At 43.1% G+C, this 21,628-nt stretch overlaps 2 pseudogenes; both read right to left on the reverse strand.

Annotated features, from left to right (window-relative positions):
* Positions 1-8,960: 8,960 nt before the first annotated feature.
* LOC149991618 (ferritin heavy chain pseudogene) lies at positions 8,961-9,503 on the reverse strand (annotated as a pseudogene).
* Positions 9,504-19,221: 9,718 nt separating this feature from the next.
* LOC149991619 (ferritin heavy chain pseudogene) lies at positions 19,222-19,771 on the reverse strand (annotated as a pseudogene).
* Positions 19,772-21,628: the final 1,857 nt, after the last annotated feature.

A 21,628-nucleotide genomic window follows, 5' to 3' on the forward strand; every position in this document is an offset into this window, starting at 1 on the left:
CAGAAAGGAAGGAGTAGCCATAATTATATCTGACAAAATAGATTTCAAGATAAAGACAACAGGAGAAAAAGAGAGACATTTTATAATGATAAAGGGGACACTACATTAAGAAAATATAACACTCCTCTCTCTCTCTCTCTCTCTCTCTCTCTCTCTCTCTCTCTCTCTCTCTCTCTCTCTCTCTCTCTCACACACACACACACACACACACACACACACACAATCAGGTAACACCAAACTATATAAAGCAACTACTAACAGAACTAAAGGGAGAAACTGACAAAAATACAATCATACCAAGAGGCCTAAATACTCCATTCATAGCTATAGATAGATCATCCAAACAGAAAATAAAAAAAGAGATACCAACCTTAAATGACACATTACAACAAATGGACATAATTGACATTTACATAACCTTTCATCCCATCACATCATATTATACATTCTTTTGCAGGGCACGTGGAACATTCTCAAGGATAAACCACATGTTGGGCCACAAAACTAGCCTCAACAACTTTAAGAAGATTGAAATCGTACCAAGCATATTTTCTGACCACAATGCTTTGGAACTAGAAATCAACTGCATAAAAGGAATTAAAAATCCCCCAAATGTGTGGAAATTAAACAATATGTCACTGGAAAAAATAACAGGGTCAGAGAAGAAATAAACCATGTCTATGATATCATCAAAGATATTCAAGTTGCAGGCAAATAGAATTTCAAGTGCCTTGCAACTGGATGTCTTCCCAATAAGACAGTCTTACAGATTTAGAGACTTGTTTGTGGGTTATGTTACATAAATTAACACGTGTTTTCTGTTTTCAAAGGACATAAGCCTATGATCGCATTACTTGAGTGATTGTCTGTACGCATAAGCCTCACTTAATCCTCTCTGCAGCGCTGCCTCCTGAGACTCAACGGTTTGGCTGAACTAAATGGCTGGAACACAACAAGGATGCCAGCCTGTTAAACCAAGCACGCTGTTGTCCGGAGACAGCCAACTGACCTGGAGTCTGCACGATCCTTCCCCATGTGGGAAGGCCACCCTCCCCTCCACACCCCCACTCTTATTAGGGTTTTCTGGACCCAAGGGTAGGTAGGACGACGACCATGTCCAGCTTGAAGCAGCTAGAGGAGCTTGAGACCTTTGCCCATTGTCCTTTATAAGATTACAAAGGGTCCTAATATTTGAGAGGGGGGGGGATAGTTATTTTTTACGAACCAGGGGTATGGACTTGGGGGGGGATTGCTGGGGGAGGGAGATGCTGGGTGGAGGGGAGCAAAGGGGAGAAAATTGGAACTGCTGTAACAATATAATCAATAAAAAACATTTTAAAAAAGTGAGATCAAAGAAACATAAAGAAAAATGAGAATGACAATACAACATAGCAAACTCTTGGGATGCAGCAAAAGTAGAAATAAGAGGGATGTTTATATCATTACAGGCCAATCTCAAGAAACAAGAAAAATCCCAAGTAGACAACCTAACATTACATCCTAAAAAACTGGAAAAGGAAGAACAAGTGCAGCCCAAAGTCAGCAGAAGAAATGAAACAATAAAAATTAGAGAATTAAATGAAATAGAGAACAGAAAGACTATACAAAAATTCATGCAACGAAGAGCTGGTTCTTTGAAAAGATGAATAAACTTGACAAACCTCTGGCTAGACTCACTAAAGAAAAAAGAGAAAAGACTGAAACAAAATCATAAATGGAAGAGGAGAGTTTACCACAGACATCACAGATGTACAGAGGATCCTACAAGAATACTATGAAAGACTATGTGCTACCAAATTCAATACCCAGGAAAAAATGGATAAGTACCCAGAAATATATAACCTTCCTAGACTGAATCATGAAGTGGAAAATCTAAATAGACTGATAAACAGTGAGGAAACTGAAACATCCATCAAAAATGTCCCCCAAAATAAAAGTCCAGAACCAGATGGCTTCACCAGTGAATTCTACCAAACATTCAAAGAAGATTTGATACTTATCCTTCTCAAAGTCTTCCAAAAAATTGAAGAAGAGGCAATACTTCCTAATGCATTTTATGGGGTCAGCATAACCCTGATATCAAAACCTGGCAAGGATAACACAATAAAAGGAAGCTGCAGACAATATCTCTGATGAATACAGATGCAAAAATCTTAAACAAAATACTAGCAAATAGAATACAACAATACATTTTTTAAAATAATACATCATTATCAAGTAGGGTTCATTCCAGGGGCACAAAGATGGTTCAACATATGCAAATTGATCAATGTAATACACCACATAAACAAAACAAAAGATAAAGATCATATGATCATATCAATAGATGCAGAAAAGGCATTTGATAAGATACAATATTCATTTATTATTAAAACACTCAATAAAATGGGTATAGAAGGAAAGCACCTCAAGATAATTAAGGTCATATGTGACAACTCTCAGCTAATACCATACTTACTGGTGAAAAGCTGAAAACTTTCTCTTTAAAATTAGGAACAAGACAAGGATGTCTACTCTTACCACTCTTATTCAACATGGTACTGGAAGTTCTAGTCAGAGTAGTCAGGCAAGAGAAAGAAAGAAAGAGAAGGCCTCTAAATTGGGAATAAAGAAGTGAAAGTGTCACTTTTTGCAGATGACATGATTTTTTATATTAAGAATTAGAGAGAATTATGCTTAGTGAAATAAGCCAGACAAAGAAAAAAAAATACCATATGATATCACCCAATACAGGAGACTAAAGAGCAACATAAACAAATGAACTAAATAGAACAAGGAGCAGAATAACAGTCAATGGGGGGAAGGAGAGGGAGAGAAGGGGGAGAAGTAGGGAAAGGGTTTAGTCAAGGAACGTGTGTGGATGACTCATGGACATGGACAATGGGAAGGGATATAATTGTGGGAGAAGGGGTAGGACGGGTACAAAAGGTAAAAAAAAAAAATGGGACAACTGTAATTAAAAAACCAAAAAAAAAAAAAAAAAAGAAAGAAAGAAAAAAAAAAAAAAAAACCCTAAAGACTCCACAGAAAAAAAAAACCTATTAGAAACAATAAACAAATACAATAAAGTTGCAGGATACAAAATCAATGTGCCAAAGTGACTGAATTCTTATACAATAAAAATAAAATTTCAGAAAAAAATTAAAAACCTATTTTTTGCAACAAAAAATAAAATACCTTGGAATAAACTTAACAAAGGATGTAAATGACCTATATACTGAAAACTGCAAAGCATTATTAAAAGAGTTTGAAAAAGACACAATGAAATGGAAAGATATTTCATGTACATAGTTTGGAAGAATGAACATAGTTAAAATGTTCATATTACCTAAAGCAATGTACAGATTTAATGCAATCCCCATCAAAATCCCAGTGACTTCTTTAAAGAAAGAGAACAACAACAACAACAACAACAACAAAACATCAGATTTGTACGGAACCACAAAAGACCCTGAAGAGACAAAGCAATTCTGAGAAAAAAAAAAAAAAATGAAGCTGGAGATATCACACTACCTGACTTCAAATTACATATACTAGAGAGCAATGATAATCAAAATACCATGGAATTGGCAGCAAAACATATGCACAGATCAATGGAACAGAACTGAGAGCCCAGAAATAAAACCACATGTAAATGGGCAAGTAAATTTTGACGAAGGGGCCGAAAACTTACAATGGAGGAAAGAAAGCCTATTCAATAAATGGTGCTTGAAAAATTGGAAAGCCACATGCAAGTGAAACTAGACTGAAGTCTGCCCCATATATAAAAATTAATTCAATATGAATCAAAGATCTAAATATAATGTCTGAAACAATAAATTACATAGAAGAAAACATAGGTAATAAAATTATGAACCTTGGTCCTAGTGAAGATTTCATGAATCTGACCCCCAAAGGCAAGGAAAGTAAAGGCAAAAATAAACAAATGGAACCATATCAAACTAAAAAACTACTGCATAGCAAAAGAAACCGTGGACAAAATAAAAAGGCGACCAATGGAATGGGAGAAGATATTTGCAAACATCAGCTCTGACAAGGGGTTAATATCCAAAATATATAAAGAACTCATACAACTCAGCACCTGCTCCCCAGATGTCCCTCCCAACTTTTTAAAATGTGTGACTGCGCTTTCCGCTGGCCTGCCGCTGTCGCTCCTGCCGCCGCCACCACACTGAGTCCTTTCCGCCCTGGCTCTGCCCCTTCTACCTGTCTGGATGAGTATTTCTTCTTTATATCTTTGTTTGCTGGACTCCCATGCAGTTTGATATTCTGGAACTTCTGGTTGTTTCTAGTTTTGAGGTAGTTGTATTCCTTCTTAGTTGTGGAGGGAGATGCAGCATGTCTATCTACGCCTCCATCTTGGCTGGAAGTCTAGAGTAAGCTTTTAGTATAATTGATACAGTACTTGCACGATTATATCACTGGGTGAATTGTGTACATCAAAGCATCAGTACTATTTTTCAGCTCCTCAAATAATTCCAAAGTGCAGCCATATTTGAGTACCAAGATGTTCAAGCAATGCTTAATGTCAGTGTGCGTATTCATCACCAGGGATCTTGTTAAAATATAGATTCTGAGTCAGTAGATCTGGAGTAGTGCTTCCGAGTTTGCATTTCTAACAAGTGCTCAAGTGAAGCTGATGCTTCTAGTCCATAGACCACACTGAGTAGCAAGGTGTGCCCACTGGTTTTGATTGCCCAGGATGTCTAGATCATTCCCCAAGGGACTCTGATGTAGTTGGTCTGCAATGTGGCCTATACATGAAGATTTTAAAATGTTCTGCAGGTGACTATAATGTCAGAGAAGCTTAAGAACCTCTATGCTAATGTGTATGATTTTTTAATTTTTATTTTTATATTACCAATAGGTCCAATGTGGTCCCTTTTGCCCATTTCTGTGCCTTATTTCACAACTCTTTGTTACAAAACATTCATATATATGGTAGGAGTTAAAGTGAGCCCTTTATTCTTTTGCTCTTGTCCATCTCTGAGGACCAAAAAAGTAGTTCAAGATGGAAAGAGAAGAATCAGGCAACTGGATTTGGGAAGAATAAGCAAAAGTATGCCTAGGGGGCTATTTTAAAGGATAGCTGATTGAGACAAAAATGGGAGGGTTACCTCAGAAAGTTGTCAAAGTAAAACTCACTTCCCAGCCTGAGCTTGGGACAGCATAAATATTGAATAAAAACTCCCTTCCATAGGTCATGGCTACAGTTGACAACCAAAGAAGCAACAAAGGATATTTTTTTTCCTTCTCATTATGCAAGGTGACATGGTTGGCTAAAATACAAGAGACTCAGCACTGACCAGTGTGGAATTATTTGTAGGGCATTGTCCTACAAAGTGAAAGGTCGCTGGATGCCAGTTAGGGCAAATGCAATGCTTCTCTTCCTCTCTTTCTCCCTCTGTTCCCCTCTCACTAAAACCCAATAAATGTAATCTTTTTAAAAATTTTAAAAAATAATAAAATGCAAGAGATTTCCAAAGGCAACATACAGACATGCAATCTTTTCTCCAAAAAAAAAAAAAAAAAAAAACACACACAAAGGAACTTAAAATTGACTGGAGGGTGATGGTAAAAATGGTGATGATGATGCAGACAACGTGGCTAACACATAAAGTATTTACATTGTGCCAAACACTGTCTTAAGAGATTTGCATACATTAACTCATTTAATGTTCACAGTAACACAATGGAGTTGACACTTTTATTATTTTTATTGTAAATGTGAGGAACTGAGAAATTATTACTTTTTTATTTTTATTGATTCTATTACAGTTGTCCCAATTCCCCCCCCCTTGTTCTCCTCCATCAAGTCCCACCTTCTGCTCCCACAGTCATTCCCCACACCATTGTCCATGTCCGTGGGTCATTCATACATGTTCTTGAACTGATTGCTTCCCCTTCTTTCCACCATTACCCCTCTTGCTCCTCCCCTCCAGCAGATTTCAGTCTATTCCATGTTTCCACATCTCTTGTTCTATTTTTCTCATTAGTTTATTTTGTTCATTAGTTTCTCTAGTAAGTGAGATCATATGGTATTTGTCTTTCATTGACTGGCTTATTTCACTTAGCATAATAGTCTCCAGTTCCAACCATGCTGTCATAAAAGGTAGGAGTTCCTTCTTTCTTCCTGCTGTGTTGTATTCCATTCTGTAGGAAACGGAGAAATTATATAACTTACTCAGGTTCACCCAAGATGAGTGGCTAAGATGATATATAAACTCAGGCAATCTGAGGTTAATTAGTAACTATATCAAACTTCCTTTCCAAAACAGGGAAGTAAGAAGGATCCTCAGTTAAGTGACAGTTTTAAACAGTCACAATGCTTGCCCTGTGCTTCCTCATATCTAGGGGACAAATGTATATTGAAGTATACATATAAAGATCTGAGACAAACTCAGAGTGGAGGTCCTCAAAGTAGGTTGAGAAAGAAATATATTAAAAATATCAAGTTTGACAAAGAAGAGTAAAGGGAAAATTTTTCTGGAAACTGAACTCAAAAGACCATAATCCTCATTTCTTAAGGAAGTGTTAAATTACAGTGATGGAGAAATGTGGAAGGAAATTACTGTTTAGCTAAACTTGTTCATACTTTACTAAATTATTCAAAGCAATCTGCTAGCATTAAAGAGTCTTGGGACCCATGTGTCTTTGGATATAGGATACAATGTCTATTAATCTTTGCAAACTACACATGTCTCAGAAGAAACAAAATGTTTTGAGTATTTTTTTTACCAGACCTAGAAAACTTTAAGATCAACATTGGTACAGATTTCATCTGGTCAAATAGAGATAGGACTGAGGGAGGGGAAGAGTTTTTAAAAGGGCAAAGAAAAAAAAAAAAAACACAGAGAAGCAGGTCTGTCATTTCCTTGAGAAATCTTTTTACTGGGAAATAATATCTTTCTCCCCATAACCACGAAGACAAGATAACAGGGTAACTCCTCTCCACATCATGCAGGAAGAAAGCATAGGCCACACTGAGGTTAGGAACAGGCTGATTTTGAGATAGACTCTGAGGAGACACAGGTGGCCACAGCTTGGAAGGTCATGGTCCACTTCGGAGCAGAAACCGCCTGGCTATTCTAACATCTCCATCCATCCTTCATTGTTAGCTGTCCTGGGTTTCGGTCTGGCTGGGCCATACTCTCTCTACACTTTCTTTCTGGTGAGCTGACCCAGTCCCATGACCTCAAAGGCATCTATAGCTGATGTCTCCCATGTGTGTATTTCCAACTCTGAGATCCCACTTGAACTCTGCATTCATTTTTCTGGTTATGTGCATGACATTTTCAACTAGACATCTAATAGGCATCTCATATTTAATGTGGCATGCCTTCCCCAACTACTGTGAGCCCCAGGCAAATGTCCCCAGATTGATAAATAGCAACACCTTCTAGCTGGGTGTTCAAGTCCAAACACTATGGCCTAGATTATTTACCCTATTTCCCATTCCTCACCTCTGGTCCATAAATAAGTCTTATTGGCTTACTGAGCTCATCAGCTCACCCAGTGCATCCAAAATTTGCCTACATCTCTTCATGTCCTCAGTTGCCACCACAGTTCAACACCCCTTGTCTCTCACTTGGACTAGCTACAATATGTTCTAACTGGTCTCCCAGCTTCAACACCCCGCCCCCAGTCTCTACACTTTCTAAAGCAGAGAGTCACTGACTTAACCTTAGAGGGATTTATTCTACTTAATACTCAATATCAGAAATTTGACTTTCAGACTTGACCTGCTATTTTTAAGTCCTATGGAGATAATTTGGGGTTTGAGGTACCATGTTACCTTAATGAAAGAAAGAGTACAACCGAAGCAAAAAAAAAACTGTATTTCGATGTTTTGTAAGGGCACTATGCATGGCCAGCATGGTGACCATGCTAAGTCACTCCCATGTCTATGGGAAAGCCAACCTAAGGTTCAGCTATCATTGCTGTTGCTCAGTGAGTTTGTCAAAGAGGTACTATGCCAGGGTAGCTTCTGGGCTTTCCATATTGCTATCCAGATACTGTTAAATGTAAGAATCCTTTATTTTAATTCCTGCCCAATCCCATTCTCTTCACTCTTTCTCTAGGAGCAAGCACACTTATAGTTTTAAGGCCAGGCTTTAAACCTTTAACAAAGTGCATCTACATTCACCAAGCCCCACATCATCCACTCAATCCCACCCCCATATACCACATGGTTTATAAGGGGAAGATTGATTCTGCAGTTTCCAGAGTGCCAAAAATACCCCCTCCCTTCATCCAAGGTCCAGGGAATACATCCTCCCTCCATCCAGGGTCCAGGGAATACTTCCTCCCTCCATTCAGGGTCCAGGGAACACCCCTTCCTTCATCCAGGGTCCAGGGAATACTTCCTCCCTCCATTCAGGGACCAGGGAATACCACCTCCCTCCATCCAGGGTCCACAGAATACCTTCACCCATCATCCAGGGTCTCACGGATACCTCCTTCCGCCATCCAGAGTCCACGGAATACACCCTCCTTCCATTCAGGGTCCCAAGGAATACCCTTCCCTCCATCCAGGATTCAGTGAAAACTCCCTTCCTTAATCCAGGGTTCCAGGGCATACACCGTCCCTCTATTCAAGGTGCAAGGAATACCCCCTCCCTCCATCCAGGGTCCCAGGGAATACCCCTCTCTCCATCTGGGGTCCCAGGGATACCCCCTCCCTGCATCCATGGAGATCCCAAGCTGTGCGTGTTTGGGGCACAGGTGGGTGGAGAGACTCCTGGATACCTGTTTTAAAACAAAATGCCGGGGTTTTGCACACACGAACCCATGAAAGAACTTTATTTTGCAACCAGTAGCTTTATTGGAAGAAACAGTAAAACTCAAACGTGAAAACTGAAGCGAACGTTTTGCAAGGGCCCTGTGGCAACGCTGGGCACGGTGACCAGGGGAAGCTACCCTTCCCCCCACCCCGTCGCTATCAGGAAGGCAGTCCCGGCTCAGTTCTTACTCTCGCCCAGGGTGAGCTTGTCAAAGAGTTGCTCTGCCAGGCTAACGTCTGGGGCTCCCATCTTGCGCAGGTTGGTGATATGGTCCCCCAACTCTTTGATGAACATCATTTCTCCACGCAGGTAGTTTTCTTTCAGGAAGTTACACACGTGGACATCGTTCTTCTCGGTGGCCAGGCGGTGCAGATCCAGCAGGCCCTGGTTCACTCTCTTCGCCAGGCACAAGGCGCACTCCATGGCCCTCAGGCCGCTCTCCCAGTCATCTTGCTGAGGACTCCCAATGTTGTAGAGGTGGGTGTTGCCACCACGCTGGTTCTGCAGCCACAACAGCTTCTCCGCATGTTCCCTCTCCGTGTTCGATTGATGAAGGAAGAACAGGCTGAAGTGCTTCAAGGCCACGTCTTCGCGGTCGAAGTAGAAGGCCATGGACATGTAGACGTAGGAGGCGTGCAGCTCCAGGTTGATCTGGTTGTTGACGGCGGCTTCACACTCGGGATGATAGTGCTGGTGCACGTTAGATGACGGGGTCGCCATGACTCGTAGCGCGGGTACACGGTGGGGTCACCAAAGCCAAGGCAGCACGCGAGCAGGAGCTGGAGTTGCGGGGTGAGCCTTGGAGCGTCTCTGGGGTGAGTCAGCGGCACCGCAGAGGAGCGTTCTGTTTTCGAGTGTTCGTCCGCAGGCGGCTGGCGTTCGCCTCCAAGACGGAATCAGAAGATGGAAGATGGGACCGGAAGATGGAAGTGATCATGTCTCGCGAGTTTTGGGGAGAGGGCGGAAGAGGGCTCCGTGAGGTGGGCGGGATTTTACGGGGGCCCCAGTGGGCCATGCGGCATCGGTATGTCCCAGCATCCATTGCGGCCCGGTCAGCCGGGGAGAATCTTCCGTCAGCACCCGGTATTTCAGGTTTTAAATTTTGCGATCATATCTCTATTTTGCAAGAACTTTATCTGTCCCTTTCCTCTAATAGTTTCCTTCTATAGTAGAGATATGCTTTTTATTTTATAAATTCATTTTCTTCCATTAAAATTGGGAATATGAATTTGAATTTTTAGTAAAATTCTCTTCTGTTTCATGTATTATATCTGGGTTCCCCATGCCCGGAAATGGTTCTGTGCATTCATTGTCTCTTTTTCACTCACCTTTCTCATGCATTTGGCAAACCTTTGTTCATTTCTAGGTAGGGATAAAGGACTTATTTGATCAACCTAGGTAATTCGCGTGGATCTGATCTAGCGTTGTGATGTCCGTTTCACTACTAGGCTTCTGCTGGAAATGGGAGGATGGAGTGTGCCAGTTACTCACTGGCTTTCTGCTTTGAGGATACACGGCATGGCTTACAGGTAGGATAGAGACACTCCTTGTTGCTAAAATGGAGGTGATATTTCTGACATTGGAAGACTAGTATGTTTTACTTCTAGGTATATGTGTCCTATTGTTTCTCTTCTCTGCAGGTCTGCAACTGTCTTAAGCTCATTCGCTGTCTTTGGAGTGTAGTTTGGGGAGATTAAAGGGGTCAAATGCCACAGGTGCTTACTTCCCTATGTAAGTAGGGGTGAGGGAGGGTTAGAGCTGGGCAGGGTAAAACAGATCTGTTGTTCACAGAGTAGCGTTTAATCTCCCAGTTGACAAAGGACCCCCTGCCGTGCTGCACTTTCATTTACTCTGTCCTTAGAGTTTCTCTGAATTCAAGAAGGTTTCGTATTGCAGATGTTTCAAATTCTCAGAATTAACCAATCTGGTAGCCTCTACCTTTCTTGTCTTTCAAGACTCCCTCATTCTTTCTCGTGTGTGCAGATAATGTTTGTGTTTAGTTGAAGCTGAGCTGCCTCCAGTGACCCTGCTCGGTTGGAAGTTACTATGTCCAGTGGAGGTTTCATGACCACAGCAGAATAAACTTATCCAGGACACTGTATTTTGTCTGGGGGGAAAGGAGGTGGCTGTTCCCTCTAGTGGAGAAAGTGCAAGACCTCAGTCCCTCATGCTTTTTATTTTTTTTTAATTTAATTTTATTTTATTTTATTTATCTGTTTTTAGAGAGAGGGGAGAGGAGAAAGAGAGGGAGAGAAACATCAATGTGTGGTTCCCTCTCACTCGTGCCCCCAACTGGGGACCTGACATGCAACCTAGTCATGTGCCCTGACTGGGAATTGAACCAGCGACACTTGGCTTGCAGGCTGACGCTCAATCTACTGAGCCACAGCAGCCAGGGCCCCTCATGCTTTTTATTAAGAAGGGTATGCATGGGAGATACAAGGTCAAAATTCATATATAATCAATAGCTTTTAGGTGCCTGGATTACAGTTGACAGTTACAGATTATAGATATCAATATAGAGGGCACAGTGACCAGTCTGGGTTAGGGTCTATTAAACATCTTGATGCCACATTGGCATTAGGTGCAAGGTTTCATATATTCCTTGCTAGAGATTGTTTATAGTTAACTAAGAGATAAGAAGAGCAGAGCAAGCTCCAAAGCATAATAAGCATTCTTTAAATCCAATTTCCATGGAAACCCTCTGAGCAGCCTTTGGTCCTGTCTGCCTCTGCTTCCAGTGTTCTGTTGAGACTCAGAGGCCTCCCGCGGGCAGAGGCAGGCCTGGCTCATGGCTTTGGCTACAATTCCCAAAACCACAAGAAGCGATTCCCCACATTTAGTTTACCAACATGATTCAATTATCTCTTTTTAAGTATTTAAAAATGGAAATACCTACTTTCTGAATAGCCAATACATTCACAGATTTCAGAAACCACAGAATTCTCTCTGCAGGCCACAGCTGGGTATTATTTGTTACAACCAGGAGAAGGAAAATAATTAAAAAGAAGAAATCATACTCGTGTTAAGAAAAATCATAGAGTCAGAGTGAAGAAACTACAAACATATCCTTTAGTAGCACATTTTTTTCAAGTGCACACAGAACTTTTACCAAGGTAGACCATATTCTAGGCTGCCATACAAGCTTCAGTAAATACAACATTATTCATATCATGAAAGAAGTGTTCTCTGATTACAATGAAATTGGATTAGAGATCATTACATAAAAATATCTGAAAAACGCTCAAATATTTGGAAGCTAATATTACATTTCAAACCACCCAAGTGTTGCAAAAAAATTATATGGAATTGAATGTAAACAGAAACTCAGTCTATCAACATTTGTAGGTGAAAGCAGTACTTGCATGTTAATTTATATCACTGAATTCCTATATTGGAAAAGAAGAAAGGTCTCAAATCTGTTATCTAACTTTTTACCTTAAAAAGTAGGAAAAGACTAAAATAAACCCAAGTCAAGCAGAAAGAGGGAAATTATAAAGATATGAGCAGGAAACAGTGAAATAGAAAACATAAAAAAAATACTTACCTGGCAGGGGAGATACCATGATCACGAAAACATAAAAAAAACAAAACCTATACGAACTCAATGAAATCAAAGCAGTTTCTTTGAGGACATTAAAGAATTAAAAAGATAACTGTAGCAGGCTAACCAGAGAGCAAGAAAGAGCCACAGTCAGAGAAAGTGAGAAAAGGAGAAGGAGGAGTAAGGAAAAGGAGAAAACCCACAAACTACCACTTTCAAGAATGAGAGAAAAGACATCATTATGGATCATACACCAATTCAAGGGATAATGAGGAAATACAATTGTAATATTGTATTATAGGAAGTGTATGTTTTGGTTTTCGTCCCCAGCTCCGGTCCAGGAGTCCTAAAACTCTTCTAATTTTTTTAATATGCTTTATTAATTATGCTGTTACAGTTGTCCAATTTCTTTCCCTTTGTTCCCCTCCACCCAGTAACACCCCTCCCTCCAGTTGCACCCCCCCTTAGTCCATGCCCATTGGTTGTGCATATAGTTCTTCTCAACATCTTCCTGCCTACTCCATTCCCTCCTACTATGCTTCTTAATTCCTGTACCATCTCCCTCCCTTTCCCGCCTTCCCCACTGACTTTCCCCCAAAATGTTCCCCATACCTATAATTCTTTTCCCACTCTCGTTGCCTACTTAGTTTGCCTTTGTTTCGGTTCCCTAGCATCTGTTGTTGGTTGTTGTGATACAGTTTTCATTTTAATGTTCATAGTTTTGATCCTCTTTCTCCTAAACAAGTCCCTTTAACATTTCATATAACAGTAGTTTGGATCTAATGAACTCCTTCAGTTTTACTTTGTCCTGGAAGCACTTTCTCTGCTCTTCTATTCTGAATGATAGCTTCGCTGGATAGAGTAATTGTGGTTGTAGGTTTTTGCATTTCATTACTTTGAATATTTCTTGCCAGTCCCTTCTTGCCTGCAGAGTTTCTTTTGAGAAATCAGCTGAGTCTTATTGGGACCCCTTTGTATGTAATTATCTTCTCTCTTTATTTGTACTTTTTGACATTTTGATTATAATATGTCTTGGCGTGGTTCTCCCTGGGTCCAGTTATTTTGGAACTCTATGCTTCCTGGACCTGTAAGTCTATTTCCTTCCCCAAGTTAAGGAAGCTCTTCTTCATTATCTTTTCACATAATTTTTCAATTTCTAGTTCTTCTTCTTTACCTTCTGGCAGCCCTGTGATTTGGATGTTGGCCCACTTATAGCTGTCTGATAAGTTTCTGAGCCTCTCCTCATTTTCCTCACTTCTCATTTCCTCTTTATGCACTGGTTCACTGTTTGTTCTTTCCCTGTGTTCCGATTTGTTGATTTGATCCCTGGTTTTCTTGCCCTCACCACTAGTTTTGTATGTATTTTTGTTCATTTCAGAACGACTAGCCTTCATTCCTTCCCCGTGTTGGTTAAGATCTGCTATTAGGTGTGTAAGCATTTTTATAACCAAAGCTCCGAACTGTGCCTCAGGAAGATTTCCTATCTGCTGCTTCGTTAGATTAGATATTTGCTGTCTGGTCAGCTATGTCAGCAGGATCTCTATCATGATCTGTGCCATCCTGACCGTTTTGTGTTTACCTTTGCTTCCTGGTTAGGGCTGTCAGACCTCCTATGCTATAGGGGGTGGATCCCCATGCACTCGTCACAACTGGGCAACCTGTCTCACCATGCTGTGGCATTTTCTGCGGGGGTGGGGGTCCAAGGTAGATTCCTACTGTTCACTCTCCCATGAGAGACCAGGAGCCTCCTCCTCTGTCCCCACCCTATCTAGGCCCCACAGTCCAAGGCAATGGAGGTCTGCCTTACCTGGCCTTGGAATCGCAAGCTGACGGGTCTGGTCTGCAGCCAGGGGTGCTCCCCAGGTGATTCTCGCCTCCCCTTAAACACGAGTGTCTGTGCTTACTGCTGTCCTGCCACTGTTGCTGCTGCTGCTGCTGCTGCTGCTGCTGCTGCTGGGGACAGCACAGCTTGTCCTCTCCTCCTGGCTTCGCCCCTCCTACCTGTCCACATGAGCACCACTTCTTTATAACTTCATATGTTGGACTTCCATTTATTTTCTGGAACTTCTGGTTACTTCTGGTTTTGCGGTAGTTGTATTATTCCTTGTTAGTTTTGGAGTGAGATGGAGCCTATCACTCTAGGCCTCCATCTTGGCCGGAAGTCTCCTGGGTTTGTTTGCTTCTGTATCCCAGGCAGAGCTGTCGCTCCTACTATGTTGTAAGGGGCAGAGCCTTAGGTATTCATCAGCAATGGGTGACCTCTTTCACTAAGTTGTGGCGCTGTATGTGGGGGTGGGGTCTGAGAAGGAACAATGCCGCTTGCCTAGCACTCACCCCTTTTCCAGGCACTTCCGCACCGTACGGGCGCCCCTCTAGCTGCTGCCCTGGCTGTCGTCCCCAGAGTGGGTGGGTCTGTGGATGTTCTAGGACTGTGGGGGCCCTTTAGACAAGCAGACTTCGGAGAGACCTGCCGTTTCTGCCCCCACCCCAACCCCCACTGGTTTGCATAGTCAGACGCAATGAGGCTTGATTTTCCCTGGTGCTGGGACAGTGAGCTGTGTGGTCTGGTGAGGAGCTGGGAATGCTCCCCAGGTGTCCTTCTGACTTTTTAAAATGTGTAATTTCACTTTCTGCCAGCCTGCTGCTGTTGCCACTGCTGCCACCACCACACCGTGTCTCTCTGCCCTGGCTCTGCCCCTTCTACCTGTCTGGATGATTATTTCTTCTTTATATCTTTGTTTGCTGGATTTCCATGTACTTTGATTTTCTGGAACTTCTGGTTGTTTCTAGTTTTGAGGTAGTTGTATTCCTTCTTAGTTGTGGAGGGAGACACAGCATGTCTGTCTACACCTCCATCTTGGCCGAAAGCCAAACTCTTCTAATTTTCTAAGTGATAAGAGTGTTAGAGGCATATTTTGATGTAATACATGACTTTTATCTCCAGCTTTTGAAAGAACTTGGCGTGATAAAGGTGAAAGGACATTCTCTTGTTACTTAAAACAAACTCCTTTCAGCCATATGTGAGTTTATAATAAGGAGGTAAATTTTGGGAACCACCTAAGGATGGAGGGCTGGTTGCCAGGGGAACGAGCTGTGCTATTAGAGGGTTGGAGCTTTCAGTCCTTCATCATGACCTCAAGAGGGGAGTGGGGCTTGAGGTTGACTCAATCTCTAATAGCCAGTAGTTTAATTTATCATGCCTATTGTAATGAGGCCTTCATTAAAACCCCAGTGGAAGGGATTTGGAAAGCATCTTGGTTGCTGTACAACTAAGGCCTAAAAGTGAACTGGGAACATGGTTTTGGACATGACCCCAGAAGGGAAGAACCCCAAGAGCTATTATATAAGCATCCCCCAAAACAGTATTGTACCAACCTTGAACACTAAAAAGTAGGGTGGGGTTGATCTGTGTACTCTTGGAATCTAGCCAGTTCACAGGAACCAAAACCCACCAGGTTTTTCTTGTCATGTAGAGTGTATTTATCTTCATATAATTATTGTTATTAAAATCTATACAAGGTAGGGAATGGGGAGCGGTCCTCTGAGCCTCTCTCGTGGAGTCAACTCACTGTCCGGGACCCCTAGTGTTCCCACCGAGGCTCCGGAGGACTGCTGCTCCAGGGTTTCCCGGCATGTTGCTCTGTGACTTTGCATGCCATTAGCTGGTTGGTGATGTATTCCCTTCTCCCTCTACCAGCCATTTCACTCTGTGACTTTGGATGCTGATTGCTCCATTGGTGATGTATTCCCCCTTAAACTCTCCTCTGCCTTTCCCTGTGTCTTACTATTGATTTATACTTTTCCTCTAATTAAGTATTTTTTCCTTGTCACTATCCAGAGTGCCTGTGCTTTCATTTTCAAATCCCTTCCAGTAGTGCTGTGCACTACAGCTGGTGAACACGTGGAGGTGCTGTGAGGGTGATGCAGTAAGAGTGGTCATGGAAGCTCCATGCTCCCTCTCCCCATACCTGGCCCCACACACCTCTTCCATCTGGCTGATCCTACGTTGTATCCTGTCATAATAAACTGGTCATCTAGTAAGTAAACTATTTTCCTGAGTTCTGTGAGCCATTCCAGAAAACTACCAAACTTGAGGAGGAGGTCACACGAACTTCCAATTCATAGCCTGTTGGTCAGAACCACAGTTGAGAACTGAGACTAGCAAGCAGTGCCTGAAGTGGACGATGGGAGGCAATCTTATGGGACTGAGTACTTAACCTGTGGGATCTATACTAACTCCAGGTAGTTAGTGTCATAATTGAAATTTAGGATTCCCAGTTGGTGTCTGGAAAGCTGCAGAATTGGTTGGTGTGGGATAAAATAAACACGTTTATCATCAAAAATATTCTCTTTATTAAGGAACAACTTTATGGCAAATAAATGCAACAATTTAGTTGAAATTGAACTATAGGTTAATCTAATGTGTGAACTTAGATACAAATATTCTAAATTAAAATGTTACTGAAACAAATCCACATGACCATGTTGTATACATGTAGTCACCAATGTTCCTTCACTCAAGAAAATATTTATTATAAATAGCTTCATAAAATGAGCTTGGCAGCGTTCCCTCCTCTTGAATTTTTTTGAGTAGTATGAGAAGGAGAGGTGTTAGTTCTTGCAATGTTTGGTACAATTCACCTGTGACACCTTCTGGTCCAGGAATTTTGCTTATTGGGAGTATTTTGGTTGTTTGTTTAAGTGACTGCTTTGCTTTAGTTAGTTGTAAGCCATCCTATTCAGTTTTTCAGTTTCTTCTGGATTCAGTTTTGGAAGATTATGTTTCTAGGTATTTATCCATTTCTTCCAGATTGTCCAATTTGTTGGCATGTCATTGTTCATAATATTTTCTTATGCTAGTTACATATCTTAAATACAGATATTATTGTATCAGGCTCATCCTACTAGTGGGTAGATGATAAATGCTCATTTTGGGTAAATAACACCTACTGTGCATGAATGAGTTAACATAGCAGGACTGACAGCATTGTCTTTAGAAAGGCCTCCTTGTGAGGTTGAGCCTTGGGCCTTGTATGTGTGAACTTTGGTTTGGTGAGTGTTCCCACCTTCCCTAATTGGTGTCTCATTGTGCCTAAAGTGTGTAAACAATATAGTTAATGCTGAATACACATTTTTTTTCTTTCTCTATATGTACAAAGTCTTGCTAGTTGCTAAGCCAAGGGTGCCTACACACCCAGCCTCGATGCAAACTTGAAACATTGAGTCTATAAAGAGCTTAAGGGCCTCTGATTTATCTACATGACAGTTCCACTTGGATGTCCAATAGACATCTCAGATTATATGTAATATGGCTTTCCCGCCCTTCTACCCCATGTATGCCCCTTGCCAAATGTTCCCAAATTAATTAATAACACTACTATCAATCCAGGTATTCAATTCTAAGCACCCGAACCTATATTAATTTCCTCATTTCTCACTCTTCACCTCTGGTCCATAAGCAAAGCTTGTCAACTCATCCGATCCATCCAGAATTTGTCCACATCGCTTCATTTTCTCAGTCACCACAATAGTTGAACCCCCATTGTCTTTCACCTGGGCCAGCTACAAGAGCTCTCAACTGGTCTCCCAGCTTCAGCTCTCCCCACTCTCTACATTGTTCAAAGCAGTGAGTCACTGATAACATGCAGGGGAATTTTTTCAACTTAATATTCATTATCAGAAATTGGACCTTCAGCCTTGACCTGATATTTTTCAGTCCTATGGAGATATTTTGGGGTCTGGGGTACCATGTTACCTTAATGGAAGAAAGAGTACAACTGAAGCAAAAAAAAAAAACTGTATTTCGATGTTTTGTAAGGACACTATGCATGGCCAGCATGGTGACCATGGGCAGTCACTCCCATGTCTATGGGAAAGCCAACCTAAGGTTCAGCTATCATTACTGTTGCTCAGGATGAATTTGTCAGAGGTACTATGCCAGGGTGGCTTCTGGGCTCTCCATATTGCTATCCAGATATTGTTAAATGTAAGAAACCCTTTATTTTTATTCATGCCCAATCCCATTCTCTTCACTCTTTCTCTAGGGTCAAGCACACCTATAATTTTAAGGCCAGGCTTTACACCTTTAGCATGGACATGCATCAACATTCACCAGCCCCACACCATCCACCTCACCCCACCCCCATAACCATACAGTTTACGAGGGGCTGATTAATACTGCATTTTCCAGCGTGCCACAGGATACACTCTCAAGCCATCCAGGATCTCATGGATACCTCCTCCCACCATCCAGAGTCCACAAAATGCCCCCTTCCACCATCCAGGGTCCAGGGAACACTCACTCCCTCCATCCAGGGTCCAGGGGAAACCCCTCCCTCCATCCAGGGTCCAGGGGAAACCCCCTCCCTCCATCCAGGGTCCCAGGGAACAGCCCCTCCCTCCATCCAGGGTCCAGGGCTATACCCCCTCCCTCTATCCAGGGTCCCAGGGAATACCCCTCCCTCCATCCAGGGTCCAGGGGAAACCCCCTCCCTCCATCCAGGGTCCCAGGGAACAGCCCCTCCCTCCATCCAGGGTCCCAGGGAATACCCCCTCCCTACATCCAGGGTCCAGGGGAAACCCCCTCCCTCCATCCAGGGTCCCAGGGAATAGCCCCTCCCTCCATCCTTGGAGATCCCAAAATGCACATGATTGGGGTTGGGTGAGTGAAGGGACTCCTGCATACCTGTTTTAAACTTAAAAGGTGAGGATTTTGAACTCACAAACCATCCAAAGACCGTTATTCGTTAGGAATCAATAACTTTGTTGGAAGAAGCGGTAAAACTCAAACGTAAAAATGAAGAGAACATTTTGCAAGGGCCCTGTGGCAACAGGCACGCTGGGCTCGGTGACCAGGGGAAGTCCCCCCGCGGCTGTCGGGGAGGCAGTCCTGGTTCAGTTCTTGCTGGCACCCAGGGTGAGCTTGTCGAAGAGGTACTCGGCCAGGCCAGATTCCGGGGCTTCCTTCTTGCGCAGGATGGCGACGTGGTCCCCCAACTCTTTGATGAACACCACCTGTTGGTGCAGGAAGTGGCGCTCCAGGAAGTGGCACAGGTGGGCGTCCTTCTTCCCGGTGGCCAGGCGGTGCAGATCCAGCAGGCTCTGGTTCACTTTCATCGCCAGGGTCAAGGCGCACTCCAGGGCCCTCAGACCGCTGTCCCATCCCTTAAACTGCGGATTGCCGGTGTCCTGTAGTCTGGTACGGCCCCCCGCGCAGGTTCTGAAGCTCCATCAGCTGCTCCGCGTGCTCCCTCTCCTTGCTTGACCTCCGACGGAAGAACTGGCTGAACTGCTTCAGGGCCACGCCTCTGCCGTCGAAGTGGAAGGCCATGGACAAGTACACGTTGGAGACGTAGAGCCGCAGGCCGATGTGCTCGTTGACGGATGCCTCACACAGCGGGTGGTAGTTCTGGCGCACGTACAAGGGCGCGGGTTGGATCTCCATGTCTGCAGGTGCGGGGCTCCAAGGCCAAGGCGGCACGGAAGCCGAGGCGGCAGCAGCGGGGCCGAAGGTGGAGACTGCGAGGCCTTGGGGTGTCCCGGCAGGAGGCGTTCAGGGCAGCTGAGGCAGGCCTGCTGGAGTGTTAGGCCGCAGGCTTTGACGGTTGGCTCTGGGGTGGGGCCGGAAGTGCATTGGTGGAAGGGGGCGGGAGCATCCGGTACAGGGCCAGCGGCGGGGGCTCAAGGGGGCCCAAGCGGGCCAGCGGCATTGACATTTTCGGGGGAGGGCATGGGGGAGGCCCAAGGGGGCCAGTGGCATCGACATTTTCCAGGGTGGGGGGGCATGAAGGGGTCCCAGGGGCGTCCAAGGGGGCCGGCGGAATTGACATTTTCCAGGGTTGCGGGTCGTGAGGGGGCCCCAAGGAGGCCGGCAGCATTGGCACTTTCCACGTTCCATCCCAGCCTGACTGACAGGGCTTCTCCGCGCTGGGCATCTGGCGCATACGATATTTAAAAATGTTAGTCAGGAATATAAGTGCAACTGTTTTGAGTTCATGGCATGCACAATTTCTTTGAGGAACTTATTTGGATATTGTCCTAATGTGATTGCTTCATTAAACTTGGCCCTTTTGTGGTATCAGTGGTTACATTTACTATCACAGAGCTTTGCTTGAATGACTTCGCATCCCCAGAAGGACAGTTCCCATAGCCTCACTCAGTTCCCAGACGGTATTACTCCTGTGCGCTCCATTTTCTCCTTCTATTCATGATGAAGTTGCCACTTCCCTGAAGGCAGAGCATGGCCTCCAAAGTCTCAGGGACTCCTCGCTCCTCTCTGTCTTTTACTCTTTTTGAACTTGTTCTTCGCTCCCTCTATCCTCTGTACTCTTAATCTTTCAGCACAGCCCTAGAAACACATTCCTTCTGCCCGTCTGCACCCCAGTGTGGACAGTTTCGGTGATCCCATCACGGGCATCCTGGAGGCGTTCACGCGTGTTAACTGGCTTGCAGTTTCTTTCCTCTTCGGTAAGTACAGGCTTCAGTTTCCTCTGGGAGGAAACGCAAGGTTTAGGTGCCTTCTTAGCGAAAGCTCCTAACCACGTGGCTGCATTCATCGCCTCCAGCCTCATTTGTACTTTCATTGACACTCAGCAAGCCTTGTTTTAAAGCTTTCAGTTATGTTGTAAGGAACGAGCCAGAGTGGTTGAGCATGCCACTGATCTCAAGTCGCCTTTCACTCATTCATTCATTCATTCAAAAATTATTTATTGAATATCTAATACTGGCCAGGCACTAGTTTAGGGTTTAAGCACATATTAGTAATAAAGAGAGACTACGTCTATTCCCATGGGATTCTTATTCTGGTGGACAAGCAGATCAAAACAAAAACATAACATTACATTGCCATCTTTCTCCCCTTATTGTCCAAGTAAATACATACAAGATAGTACACATGTGGGAATTAAAAAGAGAAAATATATTCTTACATTTCAAGGATATTATAGTGGAAGACGTAAGACCAACCTAGGTATTTATGACTTATTTATTCATGACTAATTCAAGCACCATACATATACTCCAAATATGTTTGGACACTATGATTCTGGAGATACATGGAAGAATCAAATGTGGTCTATGTTTTCAAGGTACAGGATAGAGGGATAGAATATTACATGTGCTCTCAGATGCATTGATAATTATGAATAAAATGCCTACTTCTTTTAATTAAAGTTTATTCCCATGGATTTGATTACTGTACCTTTTTTGAGGTGTTTACTTCTCTTTGGAAGCTTATGGTATTTTATCATCAGAGTTTATGAAGAAAACAAAGGATCAGATATTACAATGTAAACTCTAATCA

The sequence above is a fragment of the Furipterus horrens genome, unplaced genomic scaffold (genome assembly GCF_987537825.1).
Source record: "Furipterus horrens unplaced genomic scaffold, mFurHor1.1.pri manual_scaffold_17, whole genome shotgun sequence".
NCBI classification, from domain to species: Eukaryota; Metazoa; Chordata; class Mammalia; order Chiroptera; family Furipteridae; genus Furipterus; species Furipterus horrens.